General features: G+C 41.2%; 1 protein-coding gene across 3 annotated transcripts in view; it reads left to right on the top strand.

Moving 5' to 3' along the window:
* The window catches only part of Sema1a (semaphorin 1a), a 583530-nt gene that overhangs the window by 127553 nt on the left and 429655 nt on the right, over positions 1-26322 (top strand). The window lies entirely within an intron of this gene.

The following is a 26322-nucleotide window of genomic DNA, read 5'->3' as shown; positions in this document are numbered from 1 at the left end:
CAAAATACATCAAGGAGGTTGTGGCGAAAATTCCGCACCCCCAAATCCGCGCTCATTACGCAGCCAGCCCGGATAACTGCACCCTCTAATCCTTTTTAATGTGTGTGTACCCCAAGGGGTAGGTTACATAAAAAAGGGTTACACTCTCGAATTACCGGGCGCGCTATCTCCGTCGTGCTAAGCAAGAAACGCGTAACTCCATCAAAATCCCAATGGCGATACGCGGTTCTTTCCCGAGCACGACAAAACGCGCCCACCCCGATTAGGGAAACGCCCCCCGGGAAAAGCGGTCCCCCATGTTTGCACGGCCTGCATCCCATTTTTTGTTTCGTTAGTGCTCGCGGAATCGTCGTTTAAAAAGCCATTAAATCGTTTTTATCGCCGATCTAATCGCTTTTTTTCGGGGGGGAGGCGCACCGACCCGCCCCGCCCCGCCCGGTCGCTGATAAGGGCTGCTCAAACAACGCACGACGAGGGGTAGGGTAAACGGCTCTTGAACGGGGGCCAATTTTCGAAGCCCGCCGCCCGTGTTTATTATTCGTAATTTCATGATTCCTAATTGAACTTATGTTTAATTATCTGAAGAAACTTGTTTTCTCGCTCCCCCCTCCGTTGTCTGGTCGTTCGCGGACGATCTGCGCGGAGCTTAATTTCCCATTTTCCCCGGCGCGGCGTCGCGGTTTTAATTTTTATCGCCACCGACGTTGCCGGATTTCCGAGGGATTTGTTTCGGGGGTTAAGGTGGAGGGGGAATAATTCGACCCGATTGGCAACGCTGCGAGGGCGGCCGCGAAATTAGAGTGGCTTCGCAGTTTTTGAAAATTCTGTTCCGCGTTTTGAATTCGAAAGCGGTGGTCGGGAACTCCGAATGGAACGTGCTCTCGGGGGTGTGTCGTTCCTGTCCGTTTGAAGCGAAAACTCGGCAGTTCATTCCATGTTAATAGTCTGTGGTGTATTGTAAGGAAGGAGCATCTGTGCCGAGTATTTAAGGTGCATTCTAGGTCCTTCGTGACCAAAAATAGCGCAGGGAGTATAATTTGACCGGAAAAGTTATGAAAATTCTTCAAATTATACCGAAGTTTGTACTTTCCAAGAATAATCAAACATTTATTACACTGAAAAAAAAGATTGGTAGAATTTACCATTCTCTCAAGGGGGGAGAGGGGCGGGGGGGTACCTCAATATTTTCAAATGGCCACTCCCCTCATGGCCAGGCAGACTTTTGAATAACCTGTATACTGGTACAGGCGACCATTCCTCTGGCAAGTACCTGCAAAATTTTCCCCCTCGATATGAGGAAAAACGTCTTAAACCGCAAATCGATATCATAATTAGAACGAAAGTTATGGCCAGTGGTGCGTGACTTATGAATAACCATGTATAGTAACGTTTACCCTACTCCTGGCAGAATTGACTCTGAATTGACGCTGTGTGAAACACAGCGTGAAGGAATGGTAAACTCTACAAATATGTTTTTCAGTGTATTCTGATTGCACGAATCAGTCTTTTACTGCCCAATGCTGGATTAACTTCATTCGCCCTAACTATTGGCAAAATCCCAAAAACATCCGAAGAAGCTGACCCTCTGCCACTATTTTAATCGCTTCTTAATTGATTGAATTGATTAAACCCAAGTGATATAATATTGAATTTCTTTATTGCTTGAAGCCTCCTCAACGTGATGGTTATCATCAGAGCAAAATGTACATACGTTACACAATCAAAAAATGTACAACACCTTTTTTTTAAAACGAACAACTTAACTATAATTCATCGTAACTATGATTGACACGCTCATTAATTGGACGTATTTCTATCCAACGGAACTATGTGCATTAAGCCATGAGCCCTGAGACCCATAAGAGTATATGCATAACAGGGCTCACATGATAATGCACATAGTTCTGTTTGACAGAAATACGTCCAATAACGACCGTCCGTGATGTAATAACGATTCTGTAGCGTTGTTTGCCTTTTTAAGAATTCTTTGAGCTTCACGATTTTGTCGCCATCCGTCTCAGATTTTCTCGTACAGCTAGCGATATGAGATTTGTCCTCGAAAAGTTAAAAATTCGGCCTGAAAAATTCGTCATAGTCAGGATTTTTTCACTTTCTGTAAAACAGTGGCACATAAGTTAAGGAACGTTCCTAGAGAAAACCTAGAACCTCGCAATGACTAGACTGTAAGCTTCATAAAAAAAGTCGTAATTTACTAAAAATCGAAAAGCGCTAAGATAGCTCAGTTTAGTGATAACTTTCAAAGCTTAAATGTGTGTTTTAAGGGTAGAGGTACTCATTATGAATAATTTTCCCTGACCCTTAAATTTATTACACGATATAATCACGAAACCGCGTATCACGCACCAAGTTTTGTTTTCCACTTTTACCCCGTTTTACACCGCTTTCCGTCCATCCTCCCCGGTGCATTTTCCCGCTTCATTCCTAAGTTTATTTATTCCCAGCATTATCTCGTCGCGTGCGTTTGTTCAGACGCAGCGCAACCCTTTATTTTTTCGAATTTGTGGACGATTTATTTTTAATGACGTTTTAAATCGTGCACGCAGATCACGGCCTTCGCTGAGCGCGCCGAAACGCCCCAGGGACCCTTTTCCCCCCATCCTTCGCCCCTGGGGCTCAATTTGCCCCCATTTCGCCCCGACACCCGTTCCTGTTATCTTTTCGATTTTTTTAAACTTTTTTTTTCTTTGTCAAAGGCGTGTGCTCACACAAGCGTAATATGCCCCCCTCTCTACCAGTATCGCACCATTACCCCTCCCCTATCTTACACATTTTTCAAAAGTTGTTTATTTTTTAAGACGCTTGTGCGAAGGGATAGGGAATTGTTAGCGGGTACAACTTTAAGCATACTTGCCAGATCTCGTTTCTATAGATTTTTTTTAGCGGGATATGTGGTCGATTTAATCGAAATAAATGGCAACCTCGCATCGAGCTGAAGTTTATTTACAGTACATTTAATTCGCGGCATCGCAGCTGAATTCGTCGCGAAAATGGTTAATGTTAGCCTTCGTTGCCAAGTGTTGGGAACTTCAAGAAAAATTCGTGGAATTATTAGATCTCCGTGGGGTATTCTGTACGGCGCGGCTACAGTGAGGGTCAACTTTTCTGTTTTCTCGAGGGCTGGTTGCAAAGAGAGCAAGGAAGCAGAAACTTCGAGCGGCCAAGAAGTCTGGAGGATAAGGAACGGTTGTGGAACTTTCTCCAGCTTTCGAGGCGCAGAGGGGAGAGGGCCAATACAATTGGAAGTTGAAATTGAGGCTGGGAAGTTTTTTTAAGAAATTTAATATCTAAATTAATGCATCGTCTTCTTTTCTGTCGAAGTCCAGATGCCCAGAGAAAATTCTAGTTACGTCACTGGATGTCTTGCTGTGTGGTATCTTTGACATTATGTCCACTATACTAAATAGACTAGTTGTTCAGCCGTTCGGTTGAGTCTACTATATAATTCTATTTTATTTTATTCTATGCAGTTCTCCATGTTTTAGGATGGTCAGTGGTTTTCGTACACCCATAGTAACCTTGTCTTCGTCGTCACCTATAATACACCTGTATATAGTCAGGTCATTTATCCTAGAACTCAGTATTATGTTTAATATGAATTCCCGGAGGTGTTTTGAACGATTCGTGCATTGAATACTATCTAGTTGAAACATTTTTTCTAGCAAGCTTTCACTTATACTATTGGACAGCTTTAAACCTAGAATCAGACTAACAGCTTGTTTCGCTGCCTATATCCTAGAATTCTTTCACATTTTTGTTAGTATTATATTTTATTTTTAATAACATAAATTAAGCAGTATAATGCATTGAATGCCGTATATTCTCCTTACACAATGAAGAATACATCCAGCAAATGTCAAAGCTGAACGTTGAAACAACAACAAGAAACTGAAAAGGAAAACAATCAATCCTCAAATGAAACTTTAACTTCGCCGCTGAATTGAGGTTCAGTTACTATGGATACATTTCTAATGTATTTTCCCCATAAAAAAATGACATTTTATGATTTTCACCTAGGCCTTTGTTTCTCTGATTTTAACAAATCTCATTCCAAAGACATTTTTCAAATCATTTTTATTTATGTTCAGGTATGTTCGTGGTTTCTTTTTGCACGTCTCAATGTCAAAATTTCTCTCAGTTCGCGTAAGTTTGATCACCTCAATAGTTCACTCCATTCGTACACTTTTAAGCTCACCTCATTCGAGGTATGGTCCGCTCCGAGAAGAACTAGAAACACGCTCTTCAAGCGATTCCAGTCGAAACACCTCCAGAGCTTTCTCACCTCTCGATTTTATCTTCTTGAAACCTGGCGTCTGTCGAGTAGCCGGTAATACCCGATGGGGTGAGGTTTGATAAGCCGGAAGGAAGTGATAAGAGAAAGGGATTAAGTAGAATTTAGGGTGAGTCTCAGGGCAGACAGCCCAGTGCCCTACCTGACTTATCTGTGACGTAATCGCTCGTCAGTTCGACACCTGCTCCTTCCCCGTTCCTTTTTCTAAGAAAATGCACCTTCGCGAGAAAAAGCAGATCGCTGAAGGGTGGTTTATTGGTGTTGCACATGGAAGAGAAAATGAGAGCATTTTGCCGTGATAAATGAACGGTATAATTAATTGAAAGGAAACATTTACGCATGTACATACATTTACATAAATTGCTTTAAATATAAACGTATCTACCAACCAACCATTGAATTTCCATTTACATTTTTTTTACATTTTATTTGATTTTTTTCGTGAAAAGAGTACATAGCTGGTTAAATATCAAGAACATGCATCCTGGAATACATCTTTGCGGTTATTGCAATATGTTTTATTTCTAGCTAAAGTAGGCGGTGTAGGTATCTATTTTTCGTAGCGATGAGTGCCAAATTTTAAGTATTTTAGAGGAGGGAAGGGTTATCCAAACGAAAGACAAATTCACAGAGAATGACTGAAAATTGAATTTTTTTGGCATTCTCGAGTTGCTGACAATGAGGATTATCCTCTTACCCTCTCTCATTTTGCTGTATTTTTCACAGAAACTGATATATGTTATTTCTTTAATAGTTTTTGAAAAATCGATGCCTTAAGCCCTTTGTACCCTAGACTTTTGTAATTCGGCCGTAAATTAATTTTCGTAATTTTAAAAAAATGCATCTATTTTTCTCTTCACCGACTTTCAAGCCATTTATTTCCTTATCGAGATACATTATTTTATAAACGTGCCAATATAACGGTCCTATTTCACTTCACACTTTCATTCCATGAATCAGTGTAACTGATTTATCAGTCAAAGCTCACTCAGTGCGCTACTCCTGCCATCTTCCGATGTCTCTCGCTACTATGCAGTCATGGATTAAGATCCACGAATTCAATTTGCAACCTTAACAGCTCAAGTATGAAATTCAACTCGGTCACCCGGCACCCGGAACCTCGGAAGGTTGTCGATTTTCGTCGGAAATCCCTCAATCAGTATGAACATCGAGCACCTCCACAGGAAAATCCCCTAAAAATTAAACACTATGAAAATGGAAAAAAATAATATTCAAAATTAGCAGTATATTTTTGGGAATTAAGGCTAAATTTGTATCGAGCCTTGAAGTTTGCGGCCGACGTTAGTAGGACTTGGCAATTTCGAGAGGGGGCTTGATTCGCCAATTTCGAGGAGCAACCGAAGCGTGATTAACGGCGTTGCGATTATTCAAATCGTCTTGACCCGGCCGTGTCTGCGGTCAACGCGACGGTTCTGCAGCGGTCATGTCCTACAAGATTCCCTATCGCTGCCCGTCAGCCTTGCTCTCCACCCCCGCCGTTAGCCATTAGCAGCGTTTACTCAGGGCGGGCGGTCGCTTATCTGTGCTGCCGTGCTAAGGAAGAACGCCGTATGAGCCATCATGCGTTGCCAAATTTCCTTCGACAAATCACAAATTTTCCGGAAAATCTGTGAATGTTTCTCTTCCGAATTTTCAGATGATTCCGTTCGTAATTTGATCCAAATTGACTGAAAATTGCAAGGGGAATACGAATAACTTTTTTTTAAAAAATTAGATATTTTATGGGATGAATTTGGCAACTCTCGAATGTTCATACGGCGTTTTTCCTCAGCACGGCAGTGTGTCTCGGCTGGGGGCCTGAGAAAAAAAGAGAGATGAGGCAAATTATTTTTGACCGAAAATTTTTGGCGGTAGAACTTCTCTACTTCGTCAAAAACTTCATGTCCGACCTCTCTCATTGACTCGATCCACTATGCGGCACCGTGGTGTACGCGCAATGCATGAAGTATCCAGCAGACTTGGAAGGCGCTACTGGGCGCGCAATGCATGAAGTATCCTGCGGTCTTGTAAGGCGCCACTATGCATTCAGCGCCGTGCGCGATACGGAACGTCGGAACATACAGCTTTAAAATTGAAGAGTTAGGTGCAAAAATGGCTTGAGCGGGGTCGGGCCCGAAGTAACGAAACAACGAAGCAGAGATTATCGATGAAAAAGTATTTAAGAATCGAGCATAGCAGAAAATAATATCCCCAGGTTCATTTTTCCGAAGCTAACTGAGGTTTAGATGAAAATACTTTTTGCATGCTTAATAGCATGAATAGCTCAATAGTTCTTTCACTTGGTATAAATGCATGGCATTTAGAGAGGGCATTCTTGTGTTTTAAATCGTAGTAATTGAATGATCGCGTGAATGAAAGCGTTAATTAACATCTGAAATACGTCGAATGCGGCTAGCTCTTGGACTTAGTATGACAGAGGTTACACGGTAAAGGAGTTTTCTTGTACATTTTCATTCTTTTTTTCAATTGATTATTTTTCTCCTCGGACATCTTAATAACTTGTTTAGGACGTTTTTTATTCTTTGGAAAAGAAAATTGTCTATAAGCACAACTATTTCCAAAGGAAGTTCGTAGGAAAGCAAAATTAGGGTTTTAAATTTAAATCTTTAATTTAAACCTAAATACTTTTTTTTTACACGATTAAGTAAATTTCCTCTACCTTAATCGAAAAGTGTAGCATACAAGCATATTAAGAAACATTTTTGGAAAAATCAACGTATTGATTACTTCGAGTAGAGCTAACCTTTAAGCATTACTCGTTGACAATCAAAACCGAAGCTCAATTTTCGGGGCCCTAATACTCGTCGACAATGTTTTAGACAATAAAGACTTATTTCGATTTTTCAATTTCAAACCCTCACTCCCGAAATCTTAAAAATATCCTCATAAACGAAACCCTTTGATTCTGTTTGTGTGACGCTGCGATATTTACTCCAGTGTTTACCACCAGATCCGCTCCGCGTGTCGACTCTATCCGTGCCACCATGCAGTATCAATGTAGACGTATACGCAAATTGTGAAAAGTCATGCGAAGTTAAGTTTTTCACACTCGTTATCGCACAGTGTTGCAATTTTTCTAAATTCAAAGAATAATCGGTTTTTTTCATCCATCCCTTCAGCTCAACCATTTTCCTCGTGATAGTAATTTATTTTGCTCCGTGTTGTTCTCCAACGTTAATTCCATTAAAGCTACTGCAACAGGGTGTCTACGAGTCCGGAATATCCGGAAATAGTATTGATTTTTCAAGGGCGGTCCGGAAGTACTGAAAAAGTGCAGAAATTTCGCAAGAAAGTCCGGAATTTTTTTCATTTTTGTCGCAATTTGAGCGGGAATTTCAAATTTTTGAATTTTTCGAATTTCGTCAGATGAGGGCATTGAAAAAGTACGGAGTTTTTCTGTTGAGGAGGTACTGAAATTCTTGGGAATGTACTGAAATAGCACTGTAAAAGTACTGATTTTTGGCCAGCCTGTTGTAGTAGACACCCTGCTGCAACTGTTTTTTCATTGTTACTGTATGATCGACACCTCCTTGCAACCCTGCACTAAAACATCCCCTACAAAGGGGAGCAAATAATTAATTAATTTATATGTGTACTCGGAGTGGTAACGTTTAAATCATCGTCTTAGGCTAATTTTACAAGGAGTTACGGTTGCGCGCGTGAGCGCACTCGGGTAGAACCGCTGGAAAGCTCCGCGGGAAATGACGTTGTAATTTCGAGCTTAGTTTATCGCGTTCGAACGAAAGCTGCGGGGCGCTCGGATGGGGGGGTTTTCGAATTTTTATCAGGCCGTTTTCTCGGCTCCGAGCGTAAATAGCCGTAAATTCGAGGGGCTGCGTTTTTACGGCCGGATAAATTTCTCGTTGCCGGATGGGAAGGGAGTACCCTACCCGGAGATCGAAGTTCCCCGGGAAAGTCGAGCGATGAGAGTGGGAATTTTTGAGGAAAATCCGGGTCTCTCCTCGAATAATGAGTTATATGCTTTTATGCGATTATGCACGTTGTACGTTGTGTTGTGTGTGTCTCTCGAAGTTTTCCAGGAGAGAAAATTTCATCCGGGAACTATTGAGAAATTGTAGAGAGAGCTCTTTCCTATCTCTAGGTATGCATGCAAAATGTACGTCAGCACAGAGAAAAAACTAAAGACAAAAGTTTGGTTAATGCGGGAGGTAAAGCACAAAATAACCCAAGTTTCCGGTTGACTCGGGGTGTCCTAGTCTCTCCATTGTTTTCTGCGCTAATCTCACCACAAACTGCATACGAAAATCGACCTATTCGGGTTGGTTTGTGTTTCACCTCCTATATTAACCAAAAGTAACACAAGAACACAAATATTTTCATTCGTATGTAAGATTTTAGATTGGATAGGCCAACTTCCTACTGTAAAGAATATCAACGCAAATTTTGAGAAGAAGAATCCACCAAGGCAGTGCATACTGTGATACTTCGTGCATAGTTTGATTTCATTCGTGTTGTACATCTTGCAACCACACTGGGAAAAAACACATTGGATCTAGATTCCAGACTCTCGAAAACATTGACAAGAAAAAATACTCTCGATTCAACCGGATTTTTGCTTGAATCAAAACGAAATCCGCTTAAATTAAGAGGCTTGGTTTTTGATTTAAGCTAGATTCTGATTGAATCAAGGGTACTTATTCTTGTCGATGTTTTTAAGAGTCTGGACTCTAGATCCAATGTGTTTTTTCCTCCATTGCAATGTACCTACATGGGTGTATCATATCGTTGTTAGGTGTGTCAATCGCGGATGATGAAACCAAGGTGGAAGGAAGTGTGTACTGCTGCGGTGTATGACATCATAAGTCTTGTTTTTTGATGAGCGATATCTCTGTTGATTCGAGAAGTTCTCATTATTTTTTGTTAATCTGAAAGCTAAAATCGCCAGAACACGATTTTGTGATCAGCGCAACTGACCCATTTGAAAATGGTCAAAGATTATTGCCTGCCTGCAGCTGGGCAGTCATGAAAGTCAGCCGAGTAGAACTTTAGACATGAAGTTGAAGGAAAATGAAAATTTAGGGAATCAGAGCTCCAATAGTAATGATTCCAGTCGTTTTTCTCTTATCATTCGGGGCTTTGTCCGTGTATCTGACAACACCCGAACCAACCCCGTCGTCGAGACGAGACCAGACGCTTGATAGCGAAAGAAATGACGCTCTCTCTCTCCTAAATACGCAGCGATCTTGACGTTAAACAGCTGATAAGCAGACGTTGTTGGCTGCGGACAAGACTTCCCTCCCGCCCCTCACCCCTTCCCACCATCCCGGCGGCCATGTAAATAGTAAATAGACGGTTATCACCCTTTACCCCGTCCTTCCGCCCTCCGGACTCGCCGAAGGAAAAATTTATAGAAAAAGGAAAGGGAAGTAAATAGAGCGAGTTAATTTATCACAATTTTCTGACGTTCATGTCTTCCGGCCGGGGTTGTTTTCTGTGTCCGCAGCCCAAGGACTCCAAATGCCGGTTTGTGGATAAACCGCACTTTTCAACTCAGTTATCAGCGCGATTCAGGCCGTTTCAACTGTAAAAGTGGCAATATTGCGCAGTGTAAGTCCCCCGTTGTTGCCAGTTTGTGGGATCTGTTGATTTTTAAAGATAACGTCAACTGATAACAGTTTCTGATGTGGCAAACAAGCCTAGGCTAGGCCCTGGAATCGTTACGCCGCGCCAGGAGCAATTTGGTTACATTTAAATAAGAGGGACCTCTTCACTCAGTACGGACAAGTTGCCTGATCGAATTGAAATTTATCGAAATGTCTGTTTTATCTAGGCACAAGGAGGAAAGGACTCACAGTTTTATGCTAAATGAACGATACATTTTTGGTCCATCGGAATCTATCTAAATTTTCTGTAAGGATTCAGTAATTCTGAAATTGTGAGGTTTTATGAAGTAATCTGGCAACTTAAGAGAAAACTAGGAAGAAAATTCAGGATTCCGCAAAAAAGCTCCCTGCCTGGTCAGGGAATTTTTTCTGGATGATATTGAATTATTATTTTTGCACCGGATAATCGAGGGGTTCGTCGTAAATCTTAAATGTTTCTAGCTCCGAAAGATATGGGTTTCTTCAAGGCTTCTCTCCCCGTAAAAATGATGAAACCGAATAATCTCTGAAATTTCTTTTTATTATCAACTAATAGAGGTATCAAATTTTTGTTATGTTTTCCACGAAACGTGCTGGACACCCGGTGTAAAAGAATGGAATATATTGAAGCTATAAAATTAATTCTGCAGGTTTCGGTACTAGTTCGCCTTCATTTTTCGGATATGCAACACGGACATCCTTCGAGCTTGAATAGTTGCATTCAAGCGCCGGCCGTCAAGAAAGCTGGCGCGCACTCAGTTTTTGGATTAGCAACATAGACATTCATGGAGCAATAATAGTTGGCTTTGTGCTTACGTTGCAAAAATATTTTACAAATGTTACAATCGCACTAGAAAGGAAAAAAAAAAACACATTGGATTTAGAGTCCAGACATCGACAAGAAAGAATACTCTTGATTCAATCAGATTTAAGCTTAAATCAAGAACCAAGCCTCTTAATTTGAGCGGATTTCCTTTTGATTTAAGCTTAAATCTGATTGAATCAAGAGTCCATTTTCTTGTCAATGTTTTCAAGAGTGTGAGCTCTAGATCCAATGTGTTTTTTTTCCAGTGCGCGGTCCAAATATACCATATCAATATTCAAATCGTGGCACAGCTCTTGGAAGAAAATTGGATGAAGAAAGTGTGTCTCCGTGGGACGCCTGACTTTTGAAGCGAGTCGGAGGAGACGCGCTCGTGACGACTAATGGATATTCGAGGGAGCCTAAGCGGCTAACAATGCGGCTGAGTAATGGACAAAATAATTGGAACAAATGGTTATCCGACGCCGGCAAAAAAGCCACTATCGGTTACGTGTCGCGGGCAATCAAGCATAATCGATGGCCCGCAATCGGGTCGGGCGGCGAGGAAGGAGGAAGCGCACAAAAACATTTTGGGCGGAAAAAAATGGGTTCATCCCTGTCGGAGGCAGGAGCCAAGCCCGCAGGCCCAAGGAGCCAGATAGCACGCTTACAGCTTGGCTTTCCTTTATTGGTCATAAATTATGTTATTTCCCTCATAAATCCCGCTTTCCCTCCGTCCGATGCCAGCCGTAATCATTTTTTGTCCCTTAGCCCCGCTACACTGTTGTCGAGCATACGTGGCACGGTGTCTTGTGTCCACCCCAGGATATATAATTTGGATTCTCGGGCTTTGGAAGGTGCACACACAGAGAAAGAAGTCAACACTAAGTTTGGTTAATATGGGGAGCGAAACACAAAATAACCCAAGGCTTCGGTTGACGCTGGGGTTTTCCAGTATCGTCATGGTATCTGCGCTAAATCACCGCAAACTGTACCAAAATCAACACAACTTTTGGTTGGTTTGTGTTTAACCTCCTATATTAACCAAAAGTAACACGAGAACACAAATGTTTGTATCAGTGTATCCAACTCTGACGTGATAGCTAAGAGAGCCGTAAGTTTCAAATTTCCTTCAAAATTCGTCTGATCTCTTCTAGATGAAATCACTAAAACAGGGAAAACAGCACAATTCTTCTTATTTATATGCAAGAAGACCTATGACCAAGTTATAAGTGCGGAAAAATTGACGTTGTTCCAGACAAAATAGCCGTGAGGAGCATTATTCCCCCAGAGAGCTAATTAGAGCAGTAATTTTTAGTTAAATGCCGCCTTTTTCTGCCATTTTCTTTCCTGAAAATTTTTCAGGAGTGTATCCAAAAAACAACCACAATAATTTGCAGAAGATATTTGTAGTACTTCATTTTCGCACTTACAGTTCTCTTCGTTATCGCGGCAGAGCTGAGCATGGCTCTAGATTTGCAGCCGAAACGTTTTGGTTCTTGCAATTGTTTTATCCTTGTTAGCAGCGGGTTTTCTTTTTTGTATATTTATTGAACTTTCCCCGTCACGAGCTTCTGCGTATCAGCTTATGTGCATCACCATTTGATATCAAAGTCAACTTTATAACCCCAGTGATGAGATGTGCATGCATGAAACATGAGGATCACCAAAAATCACTGTCTAGCTTTCATGCTATAAAACGAAGTAATGAGTTTGTAAGTAACTCGAAATGACATGCCAGACTCCAGACAGTAATGCGTAAAGAGCTAAGAACGATGTAGGTAGCAAGTGTAAAAAATATTGCTCAGAAGTTCAGGGTTCTCCGAGTCCTTTACCCACATGAAAAACGAGTCTTTGAAAGTTGAATCGGATGAACAAGAGCTGTCTCTCCTTATCTTTCCACTGAGTGCAATTTTAGCGAGTCGGTTGCGTTGCTTTCGGAGTTGCCTTGAATTTTTTAGAGTTTCGGAAGTTTCAGAACTTCAAACTAGCTGAGATTCTAGTCTAGAGGGAGTGTGTGTTTTCGGACAGGTTGCCGAGTCTTAATTTTTTCGCTTAAAATTGAACTCAATTTTAAAAATGTATTAATTTTAATTGTGGTAAGCCATTCGGTCGACAAAACTTTTCATCCAACCCAACTGTCGGGACTCCTCAGATTTTAATTTTTCACATTTTCATTCCCGAAGAAAAGTATCAAATTTATATCTTGCAAAAAGTGTAATTTTACCTTCTTTTCCCAAGTTTTTGCAATCGAAAGAGTGGTTAAGACGTATCGAACGAGCAATGCAAGAAGATAGACCTTTGCGTTTTTGTCAGTTATTGGAGAAGTTTCAAAAGTTCTGCATATATTTCAGTTTAAAGAAGAATTAAACACATGGGGGGGGGGGGAGACTCAGACCTAATAATGGAAGTTTGAGAGTGTTTTTAAATAGTTGGAAGAAACATGCGTTACAGCGGCATGACATATACATCGTCGCAAATCGATGTACGTATTTTCCCAGATTAAGTAGCAATATTCCAAATAAAAAGAGCTTGAAATAAATATGCAATGAGCGCCAACACAGACAAAACCGGACCTAAATTCGTCGAAGTATGGACATAATTGAGGAAAGGATTAAAATGTATCAAACTCAATACACCCTCCCGGGCGGCCATTGAAGGAAAGCATGTAGAGAAATTCGACAACGTCGCAACTGCTTGAGGTAACGTGGAGGGACGACAATATGTCCCTGCAGTAAAATATCAGAAGTATGGAGGAATGAAGCCCCCTTTCATTAGTTTTTCTCGGCATCCCCTCACGATAGTTTGTTCAAAGGCAGCCCTGCGGCGCTGACATATTTGGCAAAGAATTCTGAACTGTTCTGAACGTTAATCTACTGTCATCTACAAAGTAGCTTTCGTTGAATTAATTGCTATGTAAGCAGTTCGTATAAGCACTAAAACCTCTTTAGCCCTAAGAGTCGTTCTTCCTCTCATATTTGGAAAAATAATTTCGTTAGGAAGTGATCTAAATTCAACCTCAATGCCTACCCAAAATTTTCATTTCGGGTACCAAAAATGCACCTTGACCAATTCTTCTAACTTGGCAGTAATATTTCATGGGGACAAATTGCAAAAATTTCCGTAAGAATGATTCGAGCCATTCATTGCCAAAACGACGTACAAGTTAATCAACGATGCCCAGATTGTTCAAATTTCTGTTTCTTTTGCGATCAATTGGATTACATTTCGCAATGAGGAACCACTATTTCCGGCCCATTTTAGAAACAACATATATCCCATCGGTTTCCCCTTTGCAGATATGTGTATTTATGGGAGAGCCAGATATAGTGGTTCCTTATTGCAAAATGTAATTCAACTAGTAAAATAGTTTTACTGTAATTTACCCCCAAAAACTGCAGTGGTTTTACTCTTTTGTGCCCAAAATAAATATCAATGTGTGCGCTGGTTTGCTTTGCCGCAACTCATACCCGAAGTTGCATTATCCGAGCAGCATTGCAAAACTCAAAAGCTGTCTCTGTAAATAACGCCTCAATTTCGTGAAATTTCACATCTCTGAGTCCGAGAAGCACCGAAACTCTCGTAAACACCATCTCAAATTCCCAAAATTTGCTGCCCGGAACCGTCCAGTCCGCCGAGAAGTGTAACAAACGAGGCGCATTCTTCCGGGATCCGGAACGAACCGCGGAGGTTTCCGGTCGGAACCGCGCCGTGCTTATGAAGAACAACATCCGCGAGTAAAGATTTCGCGAGGAGTTACGCGGTTCTTCCTAAACACGGCGGAACTTCCTCCGACCAGCGGCACTCCGGACCTAGAGCCGGCAGCGCGGCCCTCGAGTATCTTGTTCAACTTTTCGGAACTGCCATCGAGGACAGCACTTGAGATCTCCGGCCGGATTTCGGCGGAGTTACCGAAAATCGTATCCGCACGCTCGAGTCGTATTGTTTTATTACGCCCGCGCCCCCAGACGACTCCGCGAAGCGCCGCCGCCGCCGAACCGCCCCGAGAATCCGGAATTTTTAATCCGGAGCGAGCCCGAAATTCCGGATTTCCCGCTCGCGCCGGCAGCGGAGCTGCGCACATTTACGGTGCTCTCTGCTGCTGGCTTATGGGATTAAGGGTCCGCCGCCACCCATAAGGGAAGCTGCCACGTTGCCACTTAGGACAGAAAAACACCCGATTTTCATGACCGAAAAGATCGATTTTCTGTGCGAGGTGGCTATCGCAGCCTCGGGGCTTAACTTTTTGATGATGCGTTTTATTCGCCTCGCGTAAGTTTTGAGTCCGTTCCCTTTCATCTTGCTCTCCCGTGTCGTAGTAACTATTTTCACACACCCCCTTTTTGTCCGTTTCATCCCCCCGCCCCGCTCCCCACCCCTGGCGGAATTCGAGCACCTCTCCAGCGCGGCGTTTTTACCGGGATCTCACGTTTGTCTTTCCGGCCGTGCGGTTTGGGGGTCGGTCCCTGGTCGGCGGAAACGTTCCCTAATTGGGCGATGGGGGATGCAGGCGTCTCGAAGTAGTTTTATGGACTCCGGAAGGGGGAATTCAATTAGGGGTTGATTGTAATGATGGGGGTGTTTGAAAGTTTCTGATGACGCCACGCCTAAAAATTTTATCGTTGTACGGACCCCGTCAACAGGGCAAGATCGCTAATTATTATTAATGTGAGAGCCAGTATCTTAGTGGTCGATATCTGCTTTGAAAAGTGTATTTTGTTTTGCAATTCATATTTCAATATCATATTGGATATCCTGTGTGTGAATAAGACATTAAATATTAAGATAGCCTCCTAATCAAGTAGCCTTCTTAAAACCAGGTTTAAATTAGCCAATAAAGAGAGACTAAACTCGAAGATGCCCCTGATTTTTGGAGGCAACTCGAAGGATACCATTTTTTCTCGATGGACATGTGTGGTGCTTATGGAAAATGTTGAAGGCGTGCTGAGGATTGTCTCAACGTAAAAGTGAAAAACGGTATGATTCTGGAATTTCCATCCGTCTCAGATGGACTCAGCTTGTGGAGAATACTAAGTCCAGCTCGCTCTCGAAAGGTAGAGAAGTGAATGCTAAAATTGCGTTTACGCAAAAATAACTTTAGACAGGTACACCGTGTAAAACTTTAGCCCTCGAGAGCGATCCAAAGAAACGCTGATTAACCCTTGCTTCCTCATTAAATTGACGTATTTCTGCCAAACGGAATAATGTGCATTAAGACATGAGCCCTGAGACCCATAAGAATATATACATAACATGGCTCACGTCATAATGCACTTAGTTCCGTTTGGTAGAAACACGTCCAAATGATCGTCCGGAAAAGATTCCATGCAACTTACGGATGGAAAAGAATTTGCTATGGAAGCTTTGGCGACCGGTCGAGCAGCATGCGAGATGCGAGAAACCCCTTGATGAGTGAACTTCGTAATGACGGGGAATGAGAAGCCACTCAGCTGCTCTACGGGGCAGCAGACGCGCTTTTTGTTCCCGACAAAAATAATAAATCAGGGGAAATTTCCAACATTAAAAACTATTAAAACTTTCCCACTACTTCCCGAGTTTTCCGCGAGTCATAAAACGAATGTCATGCTTCCAGAGGCGCACTCACACAAATACACCGGCTACAACAAACATAACAAACGCATCCATTTAGGAAGTAAAAATATCCCTGGAATAATTAGGGAATAAATCCAGGAATGCGGGTTAAGAACAGGGAATTTTTTTGTTTTCCTCTCCGCCTACTCAGAAATTTGGTGATACAGGTTCACTTATTGTTACAGGAAAAAAATTGATGTAAACTTTAGAGACAAATTCAGTTTTCCACTAGAGAGTCAAGACGAAAACGAAAGGAAACCCAGACTGTCATGTTCAGGAAGAACGCCGTATGAACATTCGAGAATTGTCAAATTTCCTTTCGTAAAATGTTTATTTTTGAGGGAAATTATGGATATCTTTCCTTGAAATCTTCAGGAACTTGAGGAGAATTTGCAAACAACATTACGTGGAAAATTGGAAGAAAAATTTTCGTAAGATTACCAGGAAATTCATATTTTGGAAATTGAAATTTGGCAACGCCTGAAGGTTTATATCGTGTTTGTCCTTAGCACGGCAGTAGAGTTTTCATCAGGTATTCTCCCCCAAAATTGAAGCGCTGGGTGCAGAAATAGTATTTCTTGGTTACTATGCCTCTAAAACCAGGCTAACGTTTCATCTATTATAATGAAAAAATGTTTGTAATTAGTTATACATTATACCGAATTGATGCAAAATTGTATAGTGCTGAAAACGTAAAATTTCAGAAACTTCTTCCAATTGTACCCTTTCTAAAAAAATAATTAACACTGGAAATTCTGAAACACCACAACCAAGATATGCCCTTCCTACACCCAGCGCCTTAATTGAAAGAAAAATGAAGGTTTCTGGGAACCAGAAAATTCGAGAAATCATGGCCTAGAACCATCATAAACCGTACCTCTAGCCAACCGCTCTCTCCTAGACGTAAGTAACGCCTGCTTTTAGTGCGATGCAAACCGCCGAACAGATGAGAAGCGCCGGTGGCCGCATCATAATTTTCCTCCGTAGCCCGCAGCGCGATAATTTGTTCGGAATTGAGCTGATTTATTCCGGGATAAATTCTACCCCCGCCTCTCCCCCTACCGCCCCTCGCCCGGTTTCCCTCCCCCTCTATCTTCATTCACCCATCTAAAACTGAATAAATTGCGGTAATAACCGCGTTTCATTAGGTCCTTGCGATTGACTGGAGGCAGAGATATGATTTATACTGTATGCTCGTTTCTAATCCATTCGTTCGCCGATTTGATCCGGTCGCGCGTACTTCTGTGCTAAGGAAAATCGTCCTATGAACCACCAAGCGTTGCCAAATTTCTTCTGATGACATGTGAATGAGCCTGTTCCACGCAAGAGATACAGGGGCTGATCATCGAAATTAGTAGACAAAGCGACAGATTGAGAAGAAAAAGAGGAAATGTAGCAATCCTATTGGTTCAAACGAGTGGATGTTGTAGGCTAAAGATAAAAATTATGGACTAACCATAGGGTCTTCCATGTATTGCCGCTAATTTTTTTGCGCTGCAAATACAAAAACCTGAAATCGATTTACCCTGAAGAAATTTTATATCACTTCATGAGATTTACTGTTCATCTATGTTAGGTTTTTTGTGTCTTCCTTTGGGCAATCCTGTTTGTCACCAAGAAAAACTGCTCGTGAACGCGGGAAGTTTGAAAACCCTGTTACAAATCTCGAAAATTTTGCGCTAAAGCGTGGATTTCAGACTTTTTTTTGTGCCCACTATAATTCACGCACAATTTCACTGCGTGGGAAGTCTTTCCAATTGGCTGTATTTCTCAAGTGCGACAGAGCCAATTCTGAATTAATGACAATTTTATTCGATTTCCAATACATGGGTAAAATATTCATAATTTTGCTCAAAAAATTCTCAAATTTTGTAAGTTATGTTCGGTAATCTTAGGTATTCAGTTGTCTCCAGCGGGTTTACTTTGGTTTCACTTTTGGTTTTATCGAATAACTGTTCTTTATTGAAAAAAAAACTTGGCAACGTTCGAATGCTCATAAGGTGTTCTTTCATAACGCGGCTGCATGGGATATAAATACGTTGTCTCAAACGACAGGATAACTGGCTTCTTACGGAACTTTATGATTTGCCCGTCATCCTCCGCAAGAGCTCGATAATAAGAGGGAGGTGAAGGGACGAGTTAAGCGAAATGATCCCATAAAAGATTAAATTTATAGATCGTAAATGTGCATTCTGGATGACATGCTGAAACCCTCATATGAAACTAGCACAGTTAACTTGTCAGCGTTTATGTATGAAAGACGGTATTTTCGAACACTGTAATAACACTTATCGAGAGGTATGACCAAGGTAGAAACGGTAACCAACTTCTGACGGTTCTATTCGGCTGAAAGCTGTGTACGAGGCGTCAGTTTTAAGCGCAGTCTTTACACTCATAGCGACCTGAATATTAGGTGGACCAGCCAAATTACTCTTGCAGTTCGAAGGTCAATTTAGATAAACGTTATCATATCCATTTATTACAGTTATTACAACAATTTTTATATCAATTCCAGATTAATATTTATTGCTTCCGTGACACAAATAGCATTAATTATCAGAATAGTTGGTCCAGCTTAAACGGACAAAAAATTAAAATCCTGCATGCATCTCATCACATTGAAGTGTTGAGCACATTTAACTCTATACTAACCCCTTTCAACGAGTATGGATAATATACCTCCGAAAACACAGGCAATTAAAGGGGATAACCTCTGTTATTTTACTCGAACTTTAAAGCTCAATGAAAGTTTAACTAATGGACAAAAATGTTAAAAAATCAAATTTTTGGAATCAGCTCAATGAGTAGAGTGGGTGTACCAAATTTCATCAAATTCTGAAGAGGTCGGGTCAAATTTTGGTTTGATTTAGCATGGAATGCCATTCTGTCTACCATAAAAGGTACCATCTGTTTGGGTACCATTGGCAACATGACTCCTCACCTCACCCCACACCCTCACTAAACTCTGCCCAATTCAAGGGGACACTTCGAGCTATGCGGCTTCGAGTCTAGAAACACTGCGCATTTTAATATTGAGTCGTGCTCCCAGCGAGGTTTTCCACCAGGGGAGGAAAAGTCAACCGGGGACCGAGGATGATGCCACCCTCTTCTTGGCGTTCGCTCCGCGGAGCTATCTCGGGTGCAGCGTGTGCGGTTGGTAAGGGTGTTGTGCTGCCTGTGTCATTATTAAGCGCATTTTTGCCACGCAGTTCGCAGTGCAGTCGTCTGCCTTTCTCGAGTGGTTGCAAACACCAGGGCGGAACAATGCGGCCTAATCATTGGCCCGAGTGTCATTTTCTCGAGGGCTGCACTTTAACCATGAAATGACGATAAAAAACCCTTGCTCCTTGCTCGGCTCCTCAGTATTTTTGGTGCAGTTTCGTTGGGGTTGTTTTTCGTTTGCATGTTCTCAGCCCTCGCTGGTCCCGCTCGTCGAAACTTGAACGCGAGGAAATGAAAACGGATTTGACTCGAAGTACCTTTGAGGAAGGGAATTCAAGCCAGGGGTGAAAATCTAAATAAGATATGATAAGATAAAATATATTTATTTCAGAAGGTAAGGCATATAAAATAAAACAACATCACTCTGCCCGGCAAAGTGGGATATCCGATTATTCTGCCGGATCCGATGTAAAAATATATACAAATGATACAAATACAAAAAAAGCAAACAAATAAATACACGAAATACATTTCGGAACCGGTTTGGATTTTATGGGTCACTAGACAAGATCCGAATCATATAAAAACTTCACATGCATTCTTTTTATAATCTGACGTAGGAAACGATTCACAGAACGGGAACTTCGGAAATCAACTTCTGAAGCAAATCATTTTAACGCAGATCAATAGATGGAAGTTAGATTACACGAAAATGACGTCATTTGTATTTTCCCCAATTAATCAATGTTATTCGTAAACACTTACATCTTGATCAAGAGTTGATTTGAAGACTTACCGTTGTGTGATTCATTTTCCTCATGAAATTGACAGAAATGAAGAGAAAACTTGTTGCTTAGTGCTGAAATTTCATACTTTGTCTAGTGGAACTTGGAAGTGCCAAGCGCTGTATAAAAGAAAATAAACGGTATGTTTTAAGTTTTCTTCTACGAATTGTTTTATGCTGAATATTGTCTTTCCTCTTGCTGTACAAAAATAAGATTTGTTTCTTAAAAAAAAAAAAAAAAAAAACAAAAAAAAAAAATCTCACCGAGGGAAATTAAAGAGCCTTGAATTTTGAAATTACTTTGAGCTTTGTATCGTGTTTTTTTTCGATTGCGAGCTTTTTTTGTTGACCGATCAATTGATGAAGGTTTCATCCAAGTTCAGTGACGCGCTAGCGGTTCCAGGAATTGCCGATTCAATTCGGAGCCCCGAAATTAATTTGCATCCGACGAGACCGGAGACGCATGGAAAATTGATAGGAGAACGGTATCAATGTCAGCCCGATTCATAAATCTAATAATGCGGCGAAAAGTTTCACTGATTTAAACGGGGGCGGGGCTTGCATGGATATTGCCGCGATGCAAGGCCAATCTAGCGCGATTCCTGTCTTTGCAGATGGAAATCGCGCGACAATTTCAGCCGGGGCCTCCAGAGTTGCCACATCACACGCTGCAGCTAATATAGAAATTTTGTCGGGAGAATTATTTCCCGTTCAACAAGGCATAAGACTATACACTGAAAAAAAAATCTCGGTGTATTTACCAAGAAAAGGGTAAAATTACCAAGAATTCAGGGTTCTATTTGATCCCTGTTTTTTCAGGGTAAAATTACCGTTTATGGAATTGGTAATTTTACTGAGAAATCTCGGTAAAATTATTGAACTTTCTCGGTAATTTTACCGGACCTTGGTAAAAACGCCAATATTTTTTATCGATTGTGGTAGAATTACCGAGATAATATGGCAAAGTTACCGGGAATTGATTACCAATAGAAGTGGTATTCTTACCTGAAAAAAACAGTAAAAATACCGGTTTTTAGGTAAGCTTACCAGCCTGTCTTGGTAAAATTACCAATAATTGGTAAATAAAATGAGATGGTAAAGGTACCAACGGACCGTGCTTAAAACGCCGAGAATTTTTTTTCAGTGATTCAGGACCGTAGGAACACCATCGCGTGCATCTAGCTGCAACTGGAACCAGAACATGAATGATTGTGAAATAGGAATCAGAACTGAAACCGAAACTTCTGCGTGGACACAGAATGAAACCGTAGTCTATAACAGTTACGATTTGCATCCGTACCACAGGAAATTTTAATCGGGAAAGCTGTACATTTTTTTTAAAAATTGTAGAATTATTGAAAGTTTCAGTATCGTGAACACGGTGAACTTCTTTTCGTCAACTGATTGACATTACGTAGGGAAGAATCAATTTTCTTGGTTGATGTCTCGAACGACTTATCTTCAATGACTGCCCCTACGTAGATTCAGATATAATTACAGGTACCTTCATGTGAAAGTCAAATAACGTATGTAGACCCACAAAAATCCCTTCAGATTGTTTGTCTTTTATCTTTCAAAGAAAAAGCTCACCCTCTCACAGATTTAAATCTCTCGGTCTCTCGGACTTCCAATTTTTTGTCGTATTTGTAGAACACTTGATGAATTACTTTCCCAGTACCCGAATTTAATAAGAATGGAGTATCCTTTCTTTTTTTCAACAAGTCTATCACAGGGATGCCACAGTCAGGGAATTTCTGGGAAATCGGGAATTTTCAGAGGATTTTAACGTCAGAGACAAAACCTGGAAATTTCAGGCAAGAACTATTAAGCCACCTTCATTTGCTTTCTTGTATACGTTTGACGTTTCAAAGATCAAAGTTGCGTGAAAAATTGTTCAAATTATGTCCTTTTTACCATCTGGCATAATCAGAGGATTTCACCCAAGTGTGTCAGGGAATTTCATTTTCTACATTCCGTGGATTTCCTGTCGTCAATTTGGAACTTGACATCTCACTGGAAAAAAAAGTAGCTTGGATCTAGAGTCCAGACTCTTGAAAACAATAACAAGAAAAAATACTCTTAATTCAATCGGATTTTTGCTTGAATCAAAAGGAAATCTGCTTAAATTAAGAGGCTTGGTCCTCAATTTAAGCAAAAATTCGATTGAATCAAGAGTATTTTTTATTGTTATTGTTTTCAAGAGTCTGGACTCTAGATCCAAGCTACTTTTTTTTCCAGTGCTCAAAAAAATTCGAAATTTCTGTGTAATATCATCACTTAACTCGTCAGTTTGTGTGAAAGTCGACCGGATTTTTATTTGAAAACTCGTAAAAACCCGGTTTTTGAGGGCGGTCCGGCGGCCGCGGGGGAGTTTCCCGCGGCGCGGCGGGGCGGCCGCATCCGTTTAATTATTCATTAATGCGCTCGGAAAAGATGTCGTCAGCGCAATAACTCGGCGCCAAGTTAGGGCTCGGAGTCGACGCTCGCGTGCTCCCTGCTCGTCGCCATGTGCGCGTCCATGCGAGCGTGAACGCGGGCCGGCGGGGGGCGGAGGTGTCGCCGATGCTGCTCCCTTCAAATTATTCATGTTCTTACCCATTATTCATGCTCCTGTTATAGTTTTTGAATTCATTCCCGTGTACCTATTCCGCGGGTCAAATTCGTCGGGTCAAGTGTGTCGAAAGAGTTTTAACAGAAACGAAGCAAGTCGTACACTGGAAAAAAAACACATTGGATCTAGAGTCCAGACTCTTAAAAACATCGACAAGAAAAAATACTCTTGATTCAATCGGATTTTTTCTTAAATCAAGAACCAAGCCTCTTAATTTGAGCGGATTTCCTTTTGATTTAAGCAAAAATCTGATTGAATCAACAGTATTTTTTCTTGTGAATGTTTTCAAGAGTCTGGACTCTAGATCCAATGTGTTTTTTTCCAGTGTATCAAGTTTGAATTGAAGGGAAGAGGTTTGAAATTGTATTCCTTCGTGAGACTCAATGAACCACAAGACAAAATGCGAATTTTAGCATTATGATGTATGTTGCCTCATCAAAATTTTATCAGTTTTCTGGAAAAAAATATAATTCATCGGGTCCAGTATGTTGAAAGAGTTTTGACAGAAACGCACCAAGTCGTGTCAAGTTTGAATCGAAGGAAGGAGGTTTGAAATTGTGGTCCGACATGAGACGCAATGAACGACAAGACAGAGTGCGAATTTTAGCATTATGATGGATGTTTCTTCATCAAAATTTTATCAGTTTTCTGGAAAACAAAAAATAATTCATCGGGTCCAGTATGTCGAGAGAGTTTTGACAGGAACGCACTAAGTCGTGTCAAGTTTGAATCGGAGGAAAGAGGTTTGAAATTGTGGTCCGACATGAGACGCAATGAACCACAAGACTGAGTGCGAATTTTAGCATTATGATGTATGTTTCCTTATCAAAATTTCATCAGTTTGTTGGGAAAATAGTCGTTGTTCTTACTATACTCAATGTGGATTCCAGGTTCCATCTACTTTTTGGGTCGTGTTACAGTGTTGTGACAGTTAATATGTAGGTCGATAGCTAAAGTGCGGAATCACAGAGTGTGTGCACAAGATGCATGAAAAATGTTTCATTTTTAATTGTTTGCCTGTTTGAGCCCTGAACGCATGGCAGATAAAAATATCAAATAGCTTCTCCCTAAAAATTAAGTTTTGTAAGCGATCACCTACAAACCGCACAGTACTCAAATTGTGCCTCGAGCAGTAGATTTTAGATTTTCTTGACATGCTCAACGTGATTTTAGTTCTATTTTACTTCTAAAATGTCTGCTGAATTGACTGAATCTTTTGTATGCAACTGACCCATCGTATTTCTACAAATGAGTACAAATTGTAATTAAAGGACGTGCTGTCTCAGCAATTGAGAAAAAGGGAATGTGATACAAGATCAAGGATATACGTGATATTGTAAATAGCTGAGAATTCAGTCCTCCAGGTACAAAACAACAATGTACTCTCCTTCCGTCCTGGAATAGTCTCGACTCCTCTTCATTCGAACGATTTTCATCATTCAGATCATAAAACAATTACTCCCGATTTAGAGAATGTTCGCTGGCATGAACAGCGGAAATAATCGCTCAAACTTGTCGTTTATGCAAACGAAGAATGGCAGAACAACAAGCTGACAACTTTTTGTCACCGAAGTTTCGAATCCGTTGAATTGCGGATATCAAGATGAAGTCAGGTGCTCTCCAGTCTCGCGGTGGGGCGGTAGCGGGGATGAAAAATTGAAGACTTCTTCGCCCCACCTCAATTGGGTCGCACTCTCTTCGCAAACCCTTCTCAATCCCAAACTTTTTCGTCTCTTCGAAGAATAGCTAGAGATTCATACGGTAGAGAATCCTTGTTTGTCGTGGTGACATTGGGTCGAATTTAACTTCAGCAAAGAGGAACCAATTTTTGTAAAACAAGGAGTAGTTTTAGTCAGTTTTAGTCAGAAATAGTTGTTTCCCGTTTCAAAATGAAGTCAAATCGGGTGATGCATTTAAGGAAAATCGGTGAGTTTTCGATTAAATTTTGGTTAATTTTAACATTGTTAGCTATTGTTGTACAGAAGTTTTCGCTTTTGTTTTATTTTTCAAGGAGCTAGAGGAAAATACGATTACTATTCGAACTACATTCTGCTATTAGGAAGTACAATTTCTGGCTCGGTTTAGAAAGAACGGACGTAGCGTTATTCGCCCTACGCACAAAAGTGTTTTTACAGTTCAATCCAAATCAAAACGCAAATCAATATCAATCCAAAGAAAAAAACCACGAAAATGGACACTACCGATTTTCGCACGACCCGATTCAAACAGTCTTTCTTCAATAAAATACACTTTTTAAAGTGGAAACCATCGTATCTACCAACATCCTCAAGGCTGGTGCAGAGGAAATCAATGGACCTTTCCCACTCATTAACCCGTTATTTCAAAGGGCCGAAGACAATAGGACACGAATGGATTCTGGGATGGCGCTCAAAGTAACAATGCCTAGCTTACCATCGAACGCAACCGAAGGTGCGGTGGCGTGGCGTGCTTTGCGATATATCGATTGTTATTCCATTTATACCTATGGAAAAGGATCGATAAACAGGGTGTTTGCAGCGAACACCTTAATAATCGATTCTTTACCATACGTTTAAATGACATAATAATCGATACATCGCAATTCTTGCTACGCCACTGCGAAGGAGCATCGGAAAATGGAGCCAGCGGAATGAACGCGAGTCCGAAAGCCGGGCTCCGGGAGAGGAAACCAGGACTTGAAACTTTTTTTCCTTTTCATTTTATTTTATTTTTTATTTTTTTGCGAATTGCAATCGAGCCAACTCGGGAGCGGAGGGCGGGGGAGGGTGAAGTCAAGCGGGAAACCTTCACAAAGAACAAATTTAATTAAATTATGAATCACTGCAGCGGGAAACCGCCGCGACCCGTCGGAAGGGAGAACTATCGTTGTGGCATCGGGTGGAGGAGCTTTTCCGGGGGATTACTAGATTTCCCGGGGAAATTGGTTTAATTTTTATGGGTTCCAACGGCTCTCGGAGAGGGATTTTCAAGGTATTGGCAACGCCGTGGGACGTTAGGTCTTACGCGAATCCAGGCACATTTAATCGATTTTTATAGGGATTTTCAAGTGAAGTGGGGGCGATCTTAAAATACGAAACGCTCTAGGGGTTGACGGGGGGACGTGTGTCTGTGTCTTAGGTTTTTTTCGTACTTCAGCACCGAGATGCAGAGAGCGCTTTGCCTTCCCACTTCTCAAATTGACCTTCCATTTTAAAAACCTCTTTTTCCTTTGAAACTTCAAAAAAAATGACTTCTGTATGGCTCTGTTTGTTTATAGCACCGCGACTTTGCGGAAAACACGTAATTTTCACTACAATTTTGCAAGTAAAAACGCGATTTTGCCGGCATGCACATAAAAAAACACCTTTTTCGGGACCTTCACAGTTTCATGCGCAACTGATCGCGACTTGTCCGGTCGCGTGGTCGAGAAATTTTTGCACTTCTGCTTCAGTAAACTGG

This window comes from Bemisia tabaci, chromosome 6 (assembly GCF_918797505.1).
Source record: "Bemisia tabaci chromosome 6, PGI_BMITA_v3".
Taxonomy (NCBI): Eukaryota; Metazoa; Arthropoda; class Insecta; order Hemiptera; family Aleyrodidae; genus Bemisia; species Bemisia tabaci.
This window is presented reverse-complemented; position numbering and strand designations above follow the sequence as displayed.